The sequence below is a fragment of the Pieris brassicae genome, chromosome 5, assembly GCF_905147105.1.
Source record: "Pieris brassicae chromosome 5, ilPieBrab1.1, whole genome shotgun sequence".
Classification (NCBI taxonomy): Eukaryota; Metazoa; Arthropoda; class Insecta; order Lepidoptera; family Pieridae; genus Pieris; species Pieris brassicae.
The window spans coordinates 20,699,173-20,723,316 of record NC_059669.1 but is presented as its reverse complement, the minus strand read 5'-3'; the positions used below and the strand labels follow the sequence as shown (position 1 = coordinate 20,723,316).

General features: G+C 33.0%; 1 protein-coding gene across 6 annotated transcripts in view; it reads left to right on the top strand.

Moving 5' to 3' along the window:
• The window catches only part of LOC123709348 (putative polypeptide N-acetylgalactosaminyltransferase 9), a 154,610-nt gene that overhangs the window by 24,804 nt on the left and 105,662 nt on the right, over positions 1–24,144 (top strand). For 3 of the 6 annotated variants that reach the window (XM_045660607.1, XM_045660610.1, XM_045660605.1), the window contains exon 1: positions 11,196–11,358. The exons of 1 other annotated variant lie outside the window; for it this stretch is intronic. The gene's annotated coding sequence lies outside the window, so the exon portion shown is untranslated. Of the gene's footprint in view, positions 1–11,195; positions 11,359–24,144 lie in introns of those variants that run through there. 2 more of the 6 variants (XM_045660611.1, XM_045660608.1) reach the window with 1 other exon arrangement.

The following is a 24,144-nucleotide window of genomic DNA, read 5'->3' as shown; positions in this document are numbered from 1 at the left end:
TCGCAATAAAGAATTTAATTTAGTTTTTGCAAGCATTGGACTACAAAGGCGGAATGTTATTATCTATCATAAAAAATGTATATGTACCAGTGTCCAAATACTAGTTTTTTACGGCAGAAAACTGACAGGATGCTCACCTGATGTTAAGCGAAAGCCCATGGATTAATTTGAACAACGGATTTATCGTGGACAGTGTTCCCTCTGAACACTGTCCTGTAAAAGATACGGAAAAATACCACATCTTTATACAACGGCAAGTGATGAAGCCGTTGGGAAAGGGCTTGGTGTTCGACAATTCGAACGTATTTTCGGATATTAGTTGAATCTAGTTTCAATAATAATTGTATAATTTTTAATAATTCTATACAAATAATAAATTCCGTAACCATGTTGCTCTTCTTGAAATAGAACTATTGCAATTACTGATTCGTATAATTTCAGTACGATCGTACTAATTTCTCGAATAGCTATTGAGAATTTAATGTTATTGTGAATAAATCAATGCGCAGAGCGGTTGCACTCTGCGTTTCTACTAACTTGGTAACTGGAAGTTGTATCTTAATATTAAGTTACATAATCTCGTATGCTACCAAATGGGATGGCAATATTCTGTATTTATTGGTCTAATTGTTTTGTTGCCGGCATTTCTTATTTCTCATATCCATTAATTAAGTACTCCACTTACTGAATATCATCATACAATGGGTGTCCATGGGCTACACTTTTTGAGCTATAAAAAAGTTTTAAATTGACATCCCTAACTTCTTTTTCTCTTTCTGGTGACTCAACCGTGAGGTGGTGCTTTCGAAAGCTGTGCAGGGAAGGATTTTCTTTTTGCGCCCCTGCTACTATCTCGATGCAAACACGGTGAGGAAATCGACATACCTAAATATCGATCACATGTACCAGGCACAGAATGTTGATGACCTCTGACAAGCATTCAATCTATTTTTACTTTTTGCATTTGTATCTAGTTAGAGGCGTGAAATTGTTCTACTTTTAAGGCAGTGGTGGTCAGCGATAGTCTCGCTCGTGTCCTCGCCTAATGTTCAGTGAAAAGGTTTTATTTAAATATGTATATTATTCACCATGAAAATGAGGACACGCATCCTTTACCTTGTAAACAAGCGCATAGTATTATCAGTTTTTAGATTATTGATAAGATTTGTAAAAGTCTCTCTTGGATAAAACCGACCAATTTATACACGCCTCTTGTACGTTGTACTAACGATATAACTTATAATGAATGGCTCCGTGAACAGGTGCTGTAAAGTTTGTGGCCGATCAACACCAGTGTATAGAATTGAGCGTTGACGAAAACTGGGGAAACTAATTCATGTACCTTTGTTTGACAGCTTGTTGTGTGTCTTTGCTTGAGTGAAACTTATGTATGGTTTCTTGGGATAACGTATCTACTGACCGCATGTCTATATCCCGATCTCGATAAATTTTTTTTAATCATACTATATTTAGGATAGATATAGATATACAGTCTAACAATTAAAATGAAACACAACATTATTTTGCTATTAATTGTTTGGTAAAAGTATCGTTTCACAGTTTTTTTTTTACATATTTGCATTAAATTAATTAATTTATTTCCAACAAATAATGAAATCCGCACAATCAGCCATATAAAAATAGGCATGCAAATGTCATATTAATTTTAATTAAGTCATATTATAAGAACACTAACTGTCATAATCATAAGTTATTTATAATTTTTGTTAAACTTATTGTCTAAATACTCGGCCACGCTATAAAGTCGCCTTGCCTTAATCAATTTATAAATAAATAGCTAATGTTTTAAGATCGTGACACAGTTTGTATCTCTTTAAATATTTTTTATATCATGCCCGTGTGTATCTATACCTACGTCATGTTTGTTTTCAATTTTCATAAGTCCACCTTTATCGTACGAGCAAGTGTTAATGAGCACATAACCAGTGACACAGTTGGGAGTTAAACTCACGCCCCTAGGCTCGAAAGTCGCACGCAGCTTAATATAGTTGTTAATGAAACGGATATCAATTATTTATATCTTATCTTAGAGAGTTCGCACTAACTTGCCTGAGAATCGTAACACGACTTCGCAAGTGTCATCCACCTTTGTGAGTGCAACATTAATGCAAGTCTGTAGCACATTAAGCTCAACTGGGCGCCAAAGACGAAGTCGTTAGTCAACGTAGTGTAATGAATATGTCGGTAACTTACATCGGACAAAACTGGATGAACGCTTTTTAAGACAATTCTTGCCGCGCAACACCAGTTTATAGAACCAGCTGCCATTGCATATATTTCTGAACCGTTACGATTTAGCGGCCTTCTAGGTGAGAGCGTAATACTCCTTAAAGACAGGCAAAGCACTTGCAAACGTCCTGGGCGTCCATGTAAATACGGCGGCGGTAAACACTTAACTTGCCTGCTCGTTTGCCTCCTGTAGCATGAAAAAAGAGTGTATAGAGAATATTGATCCATTTCATAAATGAACTACATTATTTTGATTTTATACATATACAGAGTCCAGTGTGACTCAGCAATACTGTAAATAGCTGATTAAAATTTGAATTTCAATTACAGAGAAGTACGTTACACTGATAACGATGAAGTTACAGGTTTAGGACAGTTTAACATTTTAAATAAATTGGCGTAACATTGTCATTTACACGCGTATCTAGTTGATTTACTTGTACCATTTGTCTATATAGTAGCAAAATGATAAATCTGTTGTGTCGAAATTAGTTTCAATGCGTTTTTAAGATTATGATCCCAGCATACTTTTCACGGCGTCTGTGGCTTAGTAATCATACAGCATGGCGTAAAAAAACTCTTGGGTTCCATTCTTGATGAAACAATAAATGTTTCTAGTTTTATTAAAGGTTTAATACCTGTGTAGTCGATGTATCAAGACGGAGAATTGTATTAAGTGCCTGAGGAGGCCTTCAAATAACTTTAAGACACGCGATGTATATTTTTCAATATAAAAATAAAAGTTTGACTCAGATCCAACCCATTACCAGTAAAACCGCTCATTTTTTATGCTGTGAACGCAAAGGCGTTACACACTGAACTAAATGAAATACTAATGGGTGTTATTTGCGAGAGGTCGTGAGTCGTGAGGCTGCGGTTAAAGGCTATACAGCCTTTATAACGAGAAATGCCCTCGCACTGCAGCGGTTTTAAGTGTACTTTTAACTCGGGGTTCTGATCAGTATATTTTTTAGGCCCGGTATATCAGTAAATTTCACTATTTTAGAAAAGAAATACTTAGTATTTGTTTATAATAAGGATACGTTTCTTTCTTCCGTTAATCTTATGGAAGAATAAATTTGAAAAAGTATAATATATGTGTATTATATTTGAGAGTATTGCACAATATGTTAAGCTTTAAAATAAATTTGAGATTATAGACAAATGGTTTAAATATTTAAAAGAATTGCTTTGAATAATTGTGTATTATTTAATTGTATAAGTCTAGTTAAAGTTTCCCTATTTAAGAAAAATAAATTTTTAGGTTTTAAATTAAAGTTTAGTAAAGACAAGTAATTATATTAAATTTGTGTAAAGGAAGGGAAAGGCGTTAAAATAGAACGAAGTAGGTTCCTTGACCAAGATAACTATACTAACTATATAATAAGTAAGTAGAAACTTAGTAAATCACATGTTAATAAATATACACAAATATTTTTTCATATAACTATATGCTACGCTCCTCTAATAGATGCTTATGGAAAATTCTATCTTTCTGTGACTGAGAAGGATGAGTACTTCTAAGGCAATTCGTTGAGGATCACCGCCGTTACGTTGTAGATTAGGCTGTTCAACTCCATACGCTTGGCTACGACCCTAACATCTTTTAAAACTATTCTGCATAAACATTTCTAAACCATATCGGATTCAATCCTCTCAATCGGGACTTTTATAATTTTTGTATTTCTTATTTCTTTGAATCTCACGCAAACCGTGCATCCCTTATAATTGAATGTATTATGGTATTTGTTTTTTTGTATAAATGTAACGCAAGTGTAAATAAATAAATAAAAATAAATATATTCGCTGCCTGCCATGATATTTCGGAACTAATTTGATTTATTCGAGCAAACATTTTTCTTTAAAACCTAGCCATGTACACGTTTTCCCATCGCCAATTCCGACAGAGCTACGCTTCCCAAAAGGCCCTTAAAGCGAACAATGTCATTGCATTTAAAAAAAACTTTCCCATGGATTTTGCAAGGAGTATTTTATACATGGCTTATACAAATTATACGTAACAAATCAAATCAAAATTTCACAAAATGTAGTCTGTTTCTAATTTCTGTAGTAATTAAGATCGCCATCTGCCAACGTACTGTGACTTGGTTAACATTAATTTAGTTCCGTTATAGTTTTAGTATTTATTATTGGTTAAATTTATTATTATTATTTTGGTTTAAGAATAAACCATATTGGAATTGACATCCGAGAGTTGTGCTTGCTCTTAAGTGTCGACTCTGGATCTTACTGAGTAAATTATGTGCCGTGATTTTACTATCAAATAAATAAAATATTTATTTACGTATTATTCTTGTTAACTACTCAACTTAAAGACATTTAAGCATGAAAAACTGTTTTATAAAGTTGTTTTCACCCCTTTTTCTGGGTACTTATATTTTATATACTGGCTATATTTTTTTGTTCTGAAACGGTTGTCTTTTGTTTTATTTATATAGCTGATGGCTGCAATAAAATTAAAAACAAAATCTTCCAATGTGAAGAGAACTATGTTCTGAAATGTTGATTTGAACTAATAATATGTACATCATATACCAAATATAACGTTTGCGTATGTTACTCAAGGGTCAACTGGCGATATAGAATTCGAAATCAGTCTAGCATACTATATATGTTATTAATAAAGGGTTGAACCAAATAATATACGCCTACCTTTGAACAATTTCGTTATATTTATTGGCAAAATGAAACGAGATAATGACAAAAATGTCAAAATGAAATCTCGTGATAATTGTTTCAATCTAAGTATAAGTGTGGCACTTGAAGCTGAAGTGTAATGCGTCTGTTTGTATAGAACAAAATTATCTATATTATATATATAAATACAGGACCACCTGTACCGTGGTAGATAATTTTCTGCCTACCAAGGCCTGCCGTACAATGTGGGCCGTTTCGAATGGCTGGCAAATATACCACATATATACTAGGTAATTTGAATTACCTAGATTTTATTGGCTAGATGTTATGTCAGTTACATGACTAAGAGGTTTATTTATTTAATTAGTTGATATTGATTATTTGCAGAAAACAGTCCTGTCTTAACAGACGAGGTGAAATTAACAAGAATGCATAATCAATAAAAAATACACACGATATAAAAAATAACATATGAAATTAACTAGGAAAAACAAGCTTAAGAGTTACATAATGAAAATATAACCTTATTACTATAGGCATTAACATATGTATATACACATACATACTACCTTAAACTTATAAATTTAATTAGTACTTAAATAATAAAAACATCTTACATTCGTCCCTCAGTCTTACGAAACCTGACACAACAAATATATCAAGTTATGGTGCTGAACTGAGGAAGTAACTTTCATATAGATATGTATTTAAAAAAATTACAGTTCAGTTTTTTTTTAATAATAATTCTAGATCATTCCCCGACTATGTAGTCGTCGGAGGTATTTAATACTTTAGGTATGGTATTCCTAACCCGGATGATTAAATACTAGGTACTATCTATTTCTATAAACAACTTTTTTTATGACTTTTACAACAAATCCCAGAAAGATGCCTCTTAACCTAATGTTGAACATTATTTCCATCAAACTCGCCTCCGTCACCTTCATGCCCACAGCTTGTTCAGTGTTATACCTATCGCATCCATACATTGGACAGTCGGTCAGAACATGCAACACCGTCTCTTCAGCTGTATTGCTACAAGGACAGTTATTACGGCTAAATAAAAAGATCACTATTTTTTAGCCACTACTGCTTCAATAGCAAGGCTGATAGGCCGATACAAAGCCGGTTCGAGCGCTTAGAGAATAGAATTTTTGTATAAATAGAAAAGTCAATTGGGACCGACTGGTTTTTTACAGACATAATTGGTTTTGATCTTCTCCCTTTGTGCGATTTGATTTGAATTGAATTATATGCGTAGGCTAAGAACTGTACAAGGAAATTGGAAAATAATAAAATTATTTTATTTTTCCAAGATTGCAAAGTTCCCCAGAGAGTTCTATTATTCGTGTCAAGTTTATGCGTATATCAAAAACAACCCTTAAGGTATGAACGTAGCTTTCAAACCGCTGGCTTCGGATTGGATCTGGTGCTTCCCGTCATAGTGAAAGCTTGTGGAACACTTTTAAAGTGTTGTGTGAGGTCGTCTAACACCTATAGAGAACGCGGAGAAGCTTTCGGAGTGTAACCTAGAACAACCCTCAACGCAAAAAAGGTCTGTCTGGGAGACGACGATTATGCACATAGTCCACTGTGACCTTCGATTGTTGCCCGGGTTTATTTCCTATCAATAAAAAAAGGGTTTTGAAATTCGGAAGTGATATGCTACTGTATTCCTATTTATGACAAACCTTAAAAAGTTACTGAGTGTTTTGTCTTTATCGCTCTCGTGTATGCAAATAAATAAAGGTTACAAAATATCTAAATTTCAAGTTAAGTTTTATAATTAACAAACTTATTAAAGTTAGTTTGTAGATATGTTACAAATGCACCAAGCCGTATTCTTAAACAGTTAAGAGAAGCAAGAAAATGTTATTATTATAATGATGCTAAATAAACATATACCTGGGTACTAGTACGAAGCGAGATACAACAATAATATAATGTAAATTCTAAATTTCCTTTTAACAATTTACATGTAATAAATACTTTTAATATATTATAATTTTGTGACAGGCTCAAAAACAAGTGACAAATATACAGAGAAATTAATTAAAATTAATAAGTCACCCGTTCTAATACTTGACAATTAATTCCGGTGACGTTTGAAGTAATAAAGGAACTTCCGCGAAAATGAAACTTTAGAGTAATAAAATGTAGGCAAGAGAATGTAATGCGATTGCGTTCTGAATAATTTATCAATATTATTCATTACTCTAGACCCCTTTCGTATAAGCGTCTATTTCTTCGCCAACTTTTATTGTTTAACGCCCTCTTTTGGAACTTGACGTAAATTGTTTTGTTTCGTTTCGCGTTTATTGTATACATATATTTCATGAATAATATTTAACAGTGGTAGTGCAGTGTACGAGCTGGTTTGTTTAATATAAGTACAAATTTTAGGTCTAAATTTAATGTGCTATGCAAAAAAGTTAATGCCTTAAAGTTTTTTATATATAGCGTGGCGTATGCTTAAAGTAACCATTTATTCGTTGACTCAAATCGGAACCTTGGTTTATATAATAAGCAGTCAATTGAAAAAAAAAACACTTTTTTAAAGTTATTTATTCAGAAAACTTAGTTGGTTTAAAAGTTACGGATCACAAAATGTTTAGTTATATTTATCAGAAGACAAATTTGTTTTTACGTAGCTCATGACGATGTCAAATAAGAATGAAACTCTTGGTACGTTTTTTTTATATATTCTGCTCCTCAAATTTTCGCGCGGTTTCTGAAAAAGGGACAATTTGCGTCCCACAGTTCATTTCGGGGACACCGGGACTCGTTATTGGAAAATTGGTCACGTTACGTATGCTATATTGGCGACATCTTTCAAAGGATATAATGATGTTTCGTTTGGTGGATTGATAGATGCATCGTGTCTTTTTTTATAGAATGGTAGAAAACGGGTAGGTAGCTCACCGGATGTTTAGAGATACTGCCGAATATGGACACATTGGCAGAAGGCTCGCTAGTTCAATGCCGGCCTTGGAATTGGTACGCTTTTTTGTTTAAAGAGGCTAAGTCTAATTGGTTCGGTAGTTGGTTCCAAATAGTGGTGGCAATAATTGCCTTAAGAAATGCTTTGTTGTGGAACGATGGACGTTGAGGTGATGCGGTTGGAATTTCGTATTCTGCCTTCGATGAGATACGAATTATGGTCGTCCAATCTCAATCTAGAATTTTTTTTACGTTTCACACACGTAATATTGGATTCTTCATTTAAATAAATAATTTATAAGGGTTTTTCCAATTTAGTGTTATACTGACACTTGCGATATTCTTACGTTGGATAGTTTATAGTGTAAATTTATAGAGTGTGTGTCTTTTGTTACCCAAATGCATTTTTGTCAGGCCTCCAAGTCAGGCCCACGAGGTTATTAATTGAACATAATAGTTGAGAATGGAAAACACATTGTAGTTGTTTGTTCAATACAAATACGTTGATACTGATAAGTGATAAGGCATCAGCTGTCTTAGATTTGTGCTTGGAATATCCCTTGAACGTAGCAAACGAATACATATTAATTTGAATAAAAATTTTAATTGTATCTCTGAGTTGTATATGTTTTATTTATATAACTCGGCGTTTCGAGCAGAAGCATTGGTAAGCGTGAGGCTGATCTATATTTGTATATTTTAAAATAAAACGATTGTATTGTTTACCATAAATACAGATTTAGCTGAAAGTTTGTAACGAAGTTTCTTTTGCATTTAGATCACAGCAACACGATTTAATGATTTTTCATTGGTTTCTCTTTTTGTATATATTATTGAAATCTCTACTACGTTGTATGTACGAGCCAAGGCTATACATTATGCTGACTCAGGTTTTCTTAGTTATAAGCGTGTCGATTATCTAATTCGTTGGTGTTACGCCCTGAGGGAGCAAGACACTCTCTTCAGCATTTTATACCATTTAATAAATTAGCATTTAATCAGTTGTATTTGGTATTCTATTAAAATTCTTAATAATTTAAAGCACCTCCTTTACCCAGGAACCATTTATTATGATATAAACAAATAATAAAGACACTCAATCCATATTGTTAAAAAAATGACATATAAAACGGGTGTCTTAGTCTACGACAGTTATTTCGGTCAATTTATGTTGGCCTAGTGGTTTGAGCGTGGGATTCTCATCCCTGAGGTCGTACGTTCGATCCCAATGGACTTTCTATGTGCGCATTTCACATTCGCTCGTACGGTGAAGGAAAACATCGTGAGGAAACCGACATGTCTTGGACACTAAAAGGACACACACTAGAAGAAGACGCACTTGCCTATTAGATCGAATAATGATCATGTAACAGATTCAGAAATCTGAGGTCTAGACCTAAAGAGGTTGTAGTGCCACAGATACTATTTTTAGTGTTTTGCAGTATTAACCCCTTTAGGGTTTACCCTAACCTTTAGGTCCTCAGGAGGAGGTCCTACAGGTCCTAAAGGTCTCCTCCTGAACTTTCCAAGTGTATCTGTTCTTAGCTTCCTCCATTCATAAACCTTAACTATGTCTTCAGTCAATGGCTTTCGTGGTCTTTCTACGTTTCTTTTCCCTGGAGGTCGCCTCCAGTTTCGGCGGTCAATCTTTTATCTGAACACCTTGTCAATAATATATATGTCGCAGAAATGTAGTTAAATCAGAAAGTTAATTGAAAATCGATTTTCTATCAACTCGCTAAAGTTCCGTCCGACAAGTGAGTGAACGAAACGTTTAACGAGTTTCCTAAACGTTCCTAGGCAACGAGACTAACCTAACCTAACCATTTACAATAAAGCAAAACCCGGAATATACAAGCTCTCAGTTCTTCACCATCACCCCGAAATAACAATAATCATGGCACAGTCTACATTATTAATCAACACGCTGGCTTTCGGTCAGACAGATAGTTAAATGTTTTCGACGCTGCTTTATTTAAATCAAAATGCTAGCGACTTGATTGAATATCGACATTTAATTAACTGTCTAGAGATTCAATTAACTCTCTGATTTAACTATTTTACAGCGATATTTATATATCGTGTATACATTGTTATTAACGCTGTTTATGTTGACAAAGTTTAATTAAATTTATGTTATTTAATTTGTAACATCTCACTCGATTGTACCGTAACAACAGCTTCCATCTCTCCATCTTCTTGTAACAATTAAAAGAAAAGAAAAACATAAGAGTTCTTTGGTTTGGTTAAACAGGAATGGGTAAAAATACAGATGGTATAATTTCTAAACAAACAAACGAATGTCGTTTGATATTCTATGTGTGCGCGGAGTGTTAATGAACCTAATTGACCTATAGATAACAAATGTATGCATGAGTGCAATAGGAAGAAAGTACTAAGAATAAAAGTTAAAATGTTGTTTAGTCAACCTGTTTAACCGTGGCCGTAAGAGCCAAGTGAATTTTAATACATTTTATCTAATATGCTTATTAAATTTGTGTACTCAAGTGCCGCCATCATTATTGCCCAGTTATTTTATTAATACAACATCTGTATGTGTATGTATGCAATAACAACATTAACATAAAACGCAGTTGAAGTTAAACATCACGTCTGACGTATCAAAAGTTAATTTAATATGAAACAATTTTATTAAATATTCTTTTTTATTACAAATAAAAACGGTTTTACTGCTAAGAGCAGTTTTCCCAGACCAGAGACGGAGACTTAAAAATTTAATATTAATAAGGTTATACTATTACTAAGTGAAAACATCATCTGTACAATACAAATAGCAAACGTTGACTGGTAAATTTGTTTTTTAATTCTTAAAAAGAATGCAATATTGTGTATGGAAATAAAGTATAATGTTATTAAATATAATCTATTTTCGTCAATATGAAACGTTATTACGAAATATAGAAGTGCTTAACGCGTAATAAGATCGCGATGGCAATTACTTAAGTTCCAGTACAAAAAATAATAAAATGAGTCGAACGGAAGCCGTGCGAATCCCGCTCCTCTGATCGCCAACGACCTTACGCCTCCTCCATAAGGTTATTTCGAAATAAAATTAAGTAGATCACACCACATACTATGCTAATTGAGCTCTTAGTTAAAGGAGGCTTAAATGCAATTTCGAAAACAGAGTAACATTGTGATTGAGGCGTGATTAAATAAATAAAAAACACTACTAGATTTGGCATGTGTGGAATGAACAATCTCAGTCTATACGTATTTTAATCGTGAAGCCCAGAAATTGTGCAATTAGCGATTGTGATTGTCACTAGAAAGGTAATAAGCCAGCCGTCGTCCGTACCTCGAGTCGGGTGTATCTTTGAATCATCGCTCGGCCAGTCGTACTCGGTGCGTCGTTACGTGTGGACGTACGCCGCGAATGTATTTATCAAGTACGCGAGCTTTCGAATTTAAGTGAATTCATAGTGTCATGTGCTTAAAACAATAAGTTTTAAAACCATCTGGATTGTGTCCATCGGCATTTCATTCAAGGTCAGTACATTGCGAATAATAATGATTGCACATGGAATGTCACTAGTCCGGTCCTTATGATGTTGAACTTGAAGGATTATGATCGGCTGATTTATTCCTAGGTTCTCCAGTTTATTGACCCTTATGTAACGGTGAATTAATAAATTCCATAAATACGAATTTATAAAACGATAGTTATCCAAATGTTTTGATTAGATTGTTCAGATTATATGTGTTGATGTATTTTATATCTGTAGATGTATATCTAACTCATTAGAATTTACGTTAATATGTACATATTTTATTCATTACCGACTTGTTTTAACGAGTTTTTTTGCTGTTTATCCTTAAAGTTTTCCGATAGATTCGTTATTAATAACTTGGTAAGTATACTCATTTAAACGAATGCAGTTCCATTTTAATGCTCATAGATTTGTTTGATACCCACTAACATCAGGTATTTTCCATACCATAATTAATTATTCAAAGATTATAATGCAAATTTTTGTTACATTGATTACCAAGTGTTTATATATTTTATATTTTAGACACCGTATACTTCGTTATTCTTGATTGTATTAATTTATGTTGGTACATAATACGGTAGGTAGTAAGTACATAATGAACTTAGAGGCCATCGATTCGTCATCGGAAATACCTTTTTATATGCTTAAGTGAATGCAGTATTGTCGTGGAAAAACAATATTTCATTATCAAACATACCAATTAATTATTGTCTTTCCATTGGTTTGAATTAATCTAATACAGTTAAAAAAGAGTTCAAGGGTATTTTATTGTTGGATTCGGCTATTTGATAGTAGCTGAAAGGACTAAATACATATTAAATAAATTATATTATTACAACTTATACTATCACGACAAGAAAATTTTCAGTTACCTGATTTACATATAACGTAATTTTTTATAATTTTTATCTATTAAACTAATCTGGAGCCTTCACAGTAAGCATTGTCAACCCTTTGAGCCTATTGTGTATATAGAATGTAAATTGTGTGTGGTTAATATGATTTTATCCAGAGAAAATTATAATTTTTAAATGACTTCTGCATGGATATATAAAAGAATTAAGTCTTAAGTGCTAAACAGTAACTGGAAAAAATAGTACACAAGAATAAAGTGTCTTCCCCGTATAGACTGTAAGTAGTGTTCTTGGAGAGTTTCTTATGTTAAATATAATTTTTAGTAAATAAGGTAAGTTTCAAATTACTTATAAGTCTTAAGTTAGGCTACATCGTAATCTTTAATAACGTCTTTGTTCAGAGACAATTTATAATTTAAATAAATCAAGAGTTATTTACTTTTTTCATTATATTCAGAAATGTGTCATTAAAAGTTAAAGCAATATGTGTTTGATTAAAGATGTAACTGTTTATACTTAAATTAAATTAATTTATTTATTTCGTAATCCTACAAGCTAACAAACAATATATATATATATATAAACATGCTACTAAAAATAGATGGAATACAAAATATTTACAAAAAAGATTCAAACATTTACAATAGGGAAAAAACAATAATAATTATGCAATACATAACTAAGTATTACCTACTGTTGTGTTGTGTGGTGGTGTCAAAGTAGTGGAGGGTATGTACGCGAAGGTGTGTATGTCGGGTATGCTGATGGTGCAGATGATTTTGCGCTAAGGATATTCTTAATACTTAATAAATCATATTCCGCGATATCTCAAACATTCCGTTCAATTATTCCGGGCTGCGCGATACAAAACTTAGTTTTTTGCATTGTCAGTGTTGAACTAAGTGAAGTGGAACATAGTGGGTAGTTTCCTCTCTACCTATGTATATCGTGTGGCAGTCACACACCTCCTCCGTCAGCTCTGCGACCCAATATGTGTCTTTGCCTCCGAAATGAGATACTTCCACCGCTGCCCGACCTGCGCTTTTCCACCAGCTACTAGCTATCAGGTGCCGCAGGTACACCACTGCTTATTGTTTCTGCTCAAATTTTGCTTTAGACAATATCAAATGTGACTTACTTAGGTGGCACGACTAATGATAATAATAAAATATTTTAAAGTAGAAAGTTTGTGTGTTTAAAACTTTAAAAATACAAATTTAGTCAGGATCTATCGTAACATTTCCGACATAAATGATGACAGGCAATTTTGAATTTATTTTCGAGGAAGTGATGCAGAAAGTTGAAAATAGTTTCCAAAGTTGTTACTTTCCATGTTGGGACTCTTAGTGTTGAAAGCTATTAGGAAGTGCGGATGCCCGGTAAATTGTCAACCGAGTTTGGTTTTGACGTCAGGTGACAGACGTCAAAACTTATTCGACTCATATCAGTTTTGAAATACAATTCAGAGTGTTCTAGTATGAGTATTCAATAATTTGAATTCTATTCCAAAACTGTGAGATAATGTCAAATTTCCAATTGAAAAATTTGGTTTGACAGTCTTGATTCAAGGAGTGACGTTCTGGAATAAACACACAGTTAATAAAAAATAATAATTCGTGTTTTTTTTAAAATTGTAATGGGGTCTCTAAGTCTTTGTATTAAGATATATTTTACAATGCACAAAAGTAATGTTTTATCAATCGTACTTTGACGGTAGAAAAACTGTGGAAAAATATGTAGTACATAACTCTAATATAGTAAACAGTAAATATGAAATACTACTTTTACTATGGATAGTTCAGTCTTTTTCTTGGTTTTACCTAAGATTATACTAGAAATATACGCTTGTAATTCTTTCAATGAAGCCTCTTAAATTCTTTAAACTTAGTGTAACGATCGCGATAGTTAATTTTATATCGCCGTCATTTATAATTACTGACAAAGAGGTTTAATTAGAACTTAAAATAACCGCAAATTTAGAACGTGTTATCGCTTTAAAATTTAACTTACACAATTTTGCACACAGCTTTATTATGATTCGATGTTTAATAGCCCAAGTTTGCGTCAGATTAATTTGAAGTATGGTGCTTAATTTTGGCGCTCATTGTTTAAGGGCAATCAAAATTATGCATACCGATCGTATTTCTCTAATGTCAACTCCGTGCAGGTTTTGTTTTGACTATACCAGCTGTACAATGCTTTGTGATATAAAGCCTGTGTTTAATTATACAATACAATGCATCCTAAAATGTGGGTAGTTACAAAGTTGGTAAATACCCACGTTCTAATCTCCCACCGGAGATTAATGTTACGTACAATTTAATACCTAATTAATTGCGCGTATGTTGAAGGTCGCTTCGTATGCACATTGGACCAACCTTTGCGTATTACTTACTAGAGAATAAAGGTAAATATTAGTGGCAAGAAACTTGAATAGAATAAAGTACCTACTCGGATCGAGCCTGATGAATTAGCTGATGTTAAGCATCTATGCAAAATATACGTCTTCATGTAATGTTATCTACTTCCTCTAATTTACAGTAATAGTTTGACATCTTTATTACAATATAATAATCTGCCCTTTCATAAAATTAATTTTTTTACAATTGAGTGATTCCATCAAACCCTGAAGAAGAAGATAATTGTCCTAATGAAAACACTTTTTAACGGATTGAAGCTATGTATTATTATAAACTTATAATTGATTTTTTCTCTACAGCTGTGATACTTTTTGACATTCAACACCTTTTGTCTTCAGTCACCGTGACCACGCACGCTGTAAAGCACGCGAAACTTCGGGAATTATTATAAGTTTATAATAATACATATGTTATGTTAATATAAGACGATACTGTGTGCAACGATAATACACTTCTACTACATTTATATTAAATTAACCCAGAATTGATTTATTACGTTACAACCAGGTTATAACTCTAAACCTACAATAATGTGTCTAATTAAAACAATAGAGACGACGTAACACTGTATTTTATAGCGTACCAAGAATTGTTTCGTTTCCATCCGGAACGATTGACGTGGGAAATTGTGGATGTAGGCTTATTTTTAATCTTTTTCCATCTTTTTGGTTTAAGTGCCGGATCGTTATTATATATAGACTGGTGGATTTAAATAAATTTACACAATGATAACATTTTTTGTCTAACTCTAGCATACAATTAAAGAAAAGAAAAATACAATTTATGTCATGGTGGAACACAAATTGGTGACGATTTCTCCGTTCGCCGAAGCGTCGACATTCATAACAATAATATTTTAATAATTGGTTTACAATGTTAAGGTCATAGGTACAAATTGCGACACTGGAGCTGGAGTAGGAAGCTTGTCAATGATGCCCGTGCCGTGTTGAGGGTACAGAATGTCTTAAAAGTTGACTAGGTTTGTACAAGTAAATAAATATAAAACATAAGATTACCAATACTACCCTCTCTAGGTGTTACCTTTTTTTATTGTCCCATATTAGGGTTGCCTGGAAGAAATCGCTTGATAGCGATAAGGCGGCCTGTTGTTTAAAAACTTATGTAACCTACTTACTTTTTGTTTTTTTTATTTGTATTTGTAAAAGAACAGTGTTGGGCTTCAGTGGCTTCAGCGTGCGACTCTCATCCCTGAGGTCGTAGGTTCGATTCCCGGCTGTGCACCAATGGATTTTCTTTCTATGTGTGCATTTAACATTAGCTCTAACGGTGAAGGAAAACGTCGTGAGGAAACCGGCTTGCCTTAGACCTAAAAAGTCGACAGCGTGCGTCAGGCACAGAATGCTGATCATCTACTTGCCTATTAGTTTAATGATCATGAAACAGATACAGAAATCTGAGGCCCAGACCTAAAAAAGGTTGTAGCGCCATTGATTTATTTATTTATATTATGGTAAAAAAGTACTATTAATAAATAGTATTTAATAAAAAATAATATAATAAATACAGAAAATACTATTTAATAGTTTAATCAATGTGGTTGTTGTTTGATATATTTGTTAGTCAGTTTTTCATGTAGTGTTAGGAATGAACTAAATGTGTAATCATATTTAGTGTTATTCTTCCATAAAGGTTATTGTACCTTAGCGTATATAACAACAATGGTGTAGTTCATTGATGAAGAGAGCAAAAATATTTATTTTATTTTTCTATAAACACTTCGTTGCACAGAGAAATATAATACAATTGACATAATTAAATGACGAGGAGGCCAACTGGCGGCCTTATCGCTTTCGAGCGATCACTTCCAGGTAACCCATGAAATATTATATAATATATAAACTAATGGATGATTACATTGGCATTTTGGGAGTGTCATTATACGTTTGTGAAATATAGGGATGCGCAAAAGGGATTCCATCTCCTTAATAGGACACTTTACTGAGAGTTAGCTAAAATATGTACTATTTCTAAGTTGTCAGTGTGACGAAAACGTTTAAAAAACTCTGAAATCGTTAAACGTTAATTTGCCCTGCAGCTAGATGATTTGCGGCGAGCGCTGTAGTTTTACTAGAATTTGTTTTTATTGCCAACATTTCCTGCCTCTTATCGTCTGTTGGGCTTTAATGGTTGTCTAATTGCACATTCTACAGGTTTTTAAAGAATATTTTAGGACCTCGAACCTTGAGACTCGCAAGCTGTATAGTAAGTAGTTTTATAAATGTATTGCGTTTGTCCTGTATAATTTGATTCAGGTACATTGTAGGCAAATCTATTTTTTTAATAATATAACATAAATAGCGGATTTTATATATGTATGTTGCTTCTGGTTTATCGTACTATCGTAAAGTTTTATTGTATCATAATTTTGTACTATTAGCGGAAGTAACCTTGTTTAGAACATTGGTTATAATACTTTCTAACATATATTATAAAATCAATATATAGACGATATATTTGTATCTAACAAATATGTATCGCTATTTACGAAGTAGGGATGTATGTACGTACGTTTTGTTGGATAATTACTAAAAATACAAAGATTTTTTTAAAATATTGTCTATAACAGTTTTTCGTTTTCGTCTTTCGTATTGGATGATACACAATAAATGTACAACAATACTATACATATTTTAGTAAATCATATTGGAGTTAAATTACTTATTAGTATTAAGTTAGGCTAGATCGTAATGTTTATTGATGCCACAGTGAAAATCAAAAAAATATATTTTTTTCCTTCTCTGATAATCAGAATTCGTATTGTACAGTATGTGATACTGAATACAAATTCTGCTGTTTTTAAAGTATTATTGCCTTTATTGTATAATTCATGTTTAATATACAATGCGCCTTAACTGTACTATAATTGAAATAAATGAACTAAACAAACATTCTAGTTAAGTTATCGGAAATATGATATGATAACAATTTGTTTCATTTTGAAATACAAAGTCCCACTGATAATACGTTTCCTGATGCAAACAGGAACTCTGTTTGCATCAGGAATTTGATGTATTTCTTAATTTTAAATATCCAAGGCTCACTAAAATTTTGTAATTTGGATTAAAATTTAAACTAAAGTAAAATATATCCGTATTCTCATTAATACGTGGATCTTTGTTTATTCCCTATGCAATAACGATTTTACGTGTATAATTATTTACAAAGTTAATACAGATTTTTGTTATCTTGTAACTACATTATCTTCGTACCGTCAATCTATGAACGTACTACTGGACGCACGCATAAATAATTGATAATTAATATATATGTTAAACCTTTTTCATTATTGACATTAATAATTATCATTAGAAAAATCTAAAATAAGCCAGAATGAATATTGTGGATAAATCTTGTCGATTCGAAACCTTTATTTAAATACGTTCATTAATTTGACGGGGCATTTACTGTTTGAACATTAAATCTTTGACAGACTCGACTTTAACATATGAAGTTTTTTTATTGGCTTTTTTCCCCTTAAATTTTCAATGTTAATATACTCATATTTGGAGCAAAATACAACCAAAAATCATGAAAATCTTCATAGCCGTTGTCGAGAGTGTTCTAAACATGTAATGTGTGTAATTATTTTACACGATGGTCTATTTCCACAAAAGATTAATACTGATTCGTAGAAATGTTGACAAGTTGTTCATCAGAAATGCATTTTTCGATTTTCTTTATTAAGCCAACAAACCAAACGAGGCGGTCGACGAATGACCATTGTTGCTCGGCCATTATCGTCGCCGCTCGTAATCGCGGGCAAACTTCCGATGTAGATTAATGTGAGGGCATCGAAAAAGGGAAATTGCCTTTACGAAAGAAACGAATATATGCTCTATTACAACGGAACAGAGGTTCTCGATTATATATGCGGGCAACCGAAATTTCTTTTTTTAGAAAATTTTTACACCGACATGGTGTCATGATTAGGTTGGATGATAATTAAGCCTTTAACACAACAGTCACGTTTACAGCAGATGTGTGTACTTAATAAACAAAAGTAATTACACCTAATTAACTAAATTTATTTCGCGTCAATTATTGATCTAGTATAGGTACTTCCTGTGTCGACATTTTTTATTTTTATGATGCGCCAGATCACAGTACGAATGATAAATCCAATTGTAATGGATAAATTTCTATATGAAAACGTTTAGGGCGCTGTGTGCGTATTTGGAACTAAATATAACATACAACATAGTAAATAAACCAGTATACATCAATACGATAGCTTTTATATATATATTTATAAATATAGACGAACAGAGTAAAGGCAAACGGGCAGGAGACTCACCTAATGGTAAGTGATACCGCCGACCATAGGCATTATATTAAAAGCTGGATCGTTGTTCAGTTGCATAATTTCTTGGGGAGCTCATGGCTTCGAAAGAAGCGCGGTATTCCAAACTCGATCGAAGGCTTCCGCAATATCTAGAATAACCGTTAGAGCCACTCCCATGGATTGAATTGTATCTGCCTAGCTAAGCGACCACAGGGAAATCCGTATTGGCAATCGTTAATCAGCTGGTGGATCTCTGGATACCTCAGGAAAGCTGGCCGTTGATAATGGTTACCATTATTTTGGAGAAGTTAAGTTTTCTATTGAAACATGTACACTTTATATGCTAAGGCCTCAGATTCAATATCGTTTCATCCTATACGATTAATTTGTTTTATAGTTTAGGGCCAAAGCGTATCACCTGATGTTAAGTGATACCGCCGTGAAGGACCTAATGGAACTATCATTTTAAGGGCATTTTATAAGATTTTAATAGACAGAAACTCTGTAATTTAAATAACTAATGAAAGAGATCGCTAGACATTAATTAAACCATTTACGGAAAATGAAGCTTATTAAAACCTATTTACACTTGCTCCCTTTCATGTCTTGAATAAACCCTAGGACTATAATTTATTTCATAATTATTAAACAAAGAACTTGGATCTGTGGCTCAGTTCGTCTCGGGGAAATATTAGAATTTGAGAAGAAGCTTTGTTACTGTATTAATAAGCACATTATATTATATAAAATAATGTTTAACGCGAATTACTTTATAAGCGGCTATGTGGAAAGGTAATAATGATATTTGAAAACACATACCAAACACAATCTATGTATTTGATAACATTATTTGTTAATTTAATGTAATCCTATCAACTCTGAATTTAATAAGCAATTTTAGACTGATAAATACAGAGAAATGTAGACGATTCTAGATCTGTACTGTAAACGATAATATAATTTTTTTTTCTCTCTGCAATACACGGGGCGTATTCATCGGTAAAATGATTAATCAATAAACACGAAATCTCTAACGAGGCCATCCATCGATGTCCACTTCAATCAAGTAATTCTCTCGTACCACTTTGTTACTGAACAATCATTTCTTAGAAGTTTGAACTTTCCCACGGTCTACGTAGCCCCGGGCAAGAAACGCTCAAAGGTACGGACTGGAAACTCACCTGAACAAATAATCTTGAAATATTTACTGACACTTTATACGTTAACTACAAATCATGTTAAGATTATAATTTACCAATAGTAAAATCGACTTCGGAAGACGCGAAGCTGGGAACTCCAAATTAAAATTTCCATATATTTTTCTTTTTGAATATTTCGTAAATAATCATTGCTTTTGTTTAAGCCTGGTAACTTCTACTATTGGACATATTCCACTCCTCTAAATTTTCCAGTAAGAACGGTTTCCCGTGCTTTGCATCCAACGCTTTCCCTCCACCCTCACCGGTCATATGTCCACCTAGCTAGCTGTAGATAGATCAATATAAAAAACAGTGGCGCTATCTTTTTGGTCTCGTCGTTATATTTCTATATATGTTTCGTTAACATTTACTGTTTTCTAAAAGGCAATTCGGTGAGCAGCCTTTTGAGCCCGACACCTTCTGTCGACTTTTTGGGTATAAGGCATACCGGTTTGCTCACGATGCTTCCCATTACCGTACGAGCGAGTATTAAATACATAAACAGAAAGTACGTTGGTTCACGGGGTTCGAACCTTCGACTTCAGGTATAAGTGTTGTAACTTAACTTGAAACTGCTTTGATTTTATAGCCTGGATTTAATTATTAATGTTTACGCTGAGACCGAATAGTGATATAGTAGGAAAATGAAAGGTTATCATTCCGCCGGTTTTCCCCTTGTTAAAAAAAAATAAAAATAGCACTGTACCACTCAATGTTCATCGACATGGCTAGTCTAGAGCTTATTATTTTTAGTATTGGCCTTTATCGTCACAAAGAAACAAAAAGTCTTGAAGGAATGCTGTCAACACAACTTTTAAACTCGCTTTCCAAAGGAAATTGAATGTTGTGGAATTTTTAAAACGTCTTGAGATTTATATTCTAGATAAAATTATAAATATAGGTTTACTTTTTAATCGTATTCCCGAAAAATGATTTTATTGCTCAAACTAATATTATTATTTTTTTATTATAACTAATCTCGTCCTTTAATTGAATTAAATATTTCGGTATAAATGAGCAAGTAATACTTCAGTTTACGGTGAATATAAATGGCGTAAGAAAACCTAACAAGTCTTAGACCAAAAATCTAAGATCTCTCAGGCACAGAAGATTGATCAACTACTATTAATAGAAAATTTATATTTGTGATTCCGTAAATATTGGGCAAGTCTAAGTCCACAAAACTTTTCTCTCACCTAATAAGGTGTACTAATAATAATGTAATATACCTGATAAAATGTTTCTTTAATATACAGACGTGTATGTAACTTTAAAAAAAAGTATTTTATTTTATATGCTTCCTTAAGTGATACAAACAGTCCCTAGCCTGTGCATGCAACAAATTCTAGTAAAGCGATAATTCATTTAACATCCAAATGTATTGTATTATTATCATAATTATCATATCAACGCTATAAGCGTTACTAGATTCACGGGACAATTATTATCTAAAATAGCTTGCGTACATTATTTTTATTCTCGTACTTCGCAAGCGAAAAAGAAGATTACAGACTCGCACTTGAAACTGGTTTGTATGACCACTAGGCGTGTGCGTTCACCCCTTGTGAACCGCAAGCTTTATACCTTAGGCATTCATAGATATTTTATAGGTAATATTGATATTTTATAGGTAAAGTCGTATTCCACTATGAGACTGATGATTTTTTATTTCAATTATTGAAGTATCTGGTTATGTTATGACTGCTTATTACAACAGTGTTAATATATAAAAAGTCATTTTTAATTTAATTAGGCCTATTTAAAAGGCACTTTTAAAAGTCACAACAATGAAGTCTAGTAGCGTTCTTGAAGAAGTCTGGTCCCATATTCGCAGCCATTCTGTCGCGATTCAATAAAATCGCGACTGGTACGCCCTTCTACTAGAGGAACGTCGGTGTCTACCACGACCTGGATCTTACCTGACCTGGAACCCAATGGATGAAGTTGTCGTGCTCACGTCACTTCTACAGGGCTAAACATCATCTCAACCAGTTGGTTCGTAAAATGATCAATTGGTACCCTTTAACGATAAAAAAGGCCCGAAAGGGGCTCCAGCTTGTCCTAACGGAACTGAATGATCCAATCACCGTAGCTAATGGCAAATTAAAAGCCACAGATAGTTAAAATCAGATCAGGTTAATAAACCGCCTTCACTGGGGAAGGCGTAGACCTTCGACATACTTCGCTGACTCCTCTGAGCTTCTATCCTACCCTTCTGGCAAAAGACCACCCCGCGACGCTACGCTCGCAGAAACAGCCCGAGCTGGGCGAGATTTCATAAAAAAGAAGTCTGGGACTAAATATAGACTAACTTGGTATACTTAGGAGAGAATCTAAAAAGCAATTATTTTTCCTATGAGTTGAATCTGTCATAACAACATCTCTTTCTATCTGTCTAATTAAAATTTCAAGTGATATTTCGATTACATTAAGCGTTTTATGAAATAGTAATTATTTAAGAGCTTAGGTTGTTAAATATGATGTATTGCTTATGTATTCATGATTTTACAGGCATTTTGCTTTTAGGGAAATTATTAATATTGTAATGCTCTAATATTTTAGTTTTAAACGCTTAGTGTAGGTTTCATAAGACTTCCTCCGGTAGAATGTGAAATCGTACCTAGAAGTCCCTGACTGTGGCAGTGTAGCGAATACCCGAGTTTGTGTTGCGCATCCGGAACTCTGATTAACAGAGGGTCTTGAATTGGGTCTCATATACCCTCATGTTGTGGTGTGGGGGATGCGGAAACTAGTAGTAGTATTACTAGTATTGTTTTCTGAAAACATTTTTTGTTACTTGTCAAAATATCCACCGAAATCCCTTATTACCAAATCAACATTGTAACACTTTCTTTAATTTTATGATATTTTAATTATTTATTAATATTTTATTTACGAGTATACCTGTAGCTAGCTCGCAAGTATCAATAATATATGTGTATGATATCACGTCGCGCCAATTGTTGCAGGCCAATCTACTAATGAATTGAAATTACAAAGACGCCACTTAATTGATTAGATACGCTCGTTCCAATAAAAAATGTATGTTCACAATATTAGATTGTCTTGTTATCGATATTGCTATTTATCAATATCAAACCAGTTACTATAAAAGAGTAGTGTTGGCCTAATGGTTTCTGTGTATGAATCTCTTTGAAAGTCGAGTTTTAGTCTATGCATGCGCATTTAACACTCGCTCGAATGGTGACGAAAACCATGACAGAGGCGACGGTCGACGGTGTGTATCACGGACAGAAGTCTGATTAGAAATAACTTGCCTATTCGGAAAAAAACGTGAAATAAATACATAAAATCTGAGCATCAGACCTAAAAGGTTTTAATTATAATTATCTCAATAATTAGTTAATTATTGAGGTCATTCCGAGAAATTATTTTAATTCATATAGAAAGAGATTGCTCGCATTGAATGAAGGAAAATCTATTTATGGTTTTTTCAGGCACTTTACAATAAATTATTAAGATTAAATTCATGTCATCAAGAGCAGATTTGGAAGTGTTGTATATCTTAGTGTTACTTAGTATAGTATTAATTGTTTAAATATTGTGTTAAAGTTTGATGAGTAAATATACTCAATATGTAATAATACTAATAAAAATGAGTTTTATTTTATCCAAGCAAAGTGGTTTTAAAAAATATGGTTTAAAAGTAAAGGGTTTATAGGTTTGACTCGCTATTTTGTTATACAGAAAAGTTAATAAAGCAATCACAATAACATGTGTCATGATCTATACGAGTACAATTGCACTTTTGTCATGTTATTTATTCATACATTTAGCAAAGTATGCAGGAGTGACGACCAAATGGCCTATATAAAAGATAACGCACTGGCAAATACAACTAGTAATTGTTCGATATTTTAAAGGCCATGTTTGGGTGATGTTTGCTATCAGTTCCACATTTTACAGCTATTACTTATAGGTATGGATGGCATACTGTAATTGAAATAAAATACTGAACTGCTTACGGTTGTTAATAATGTATAT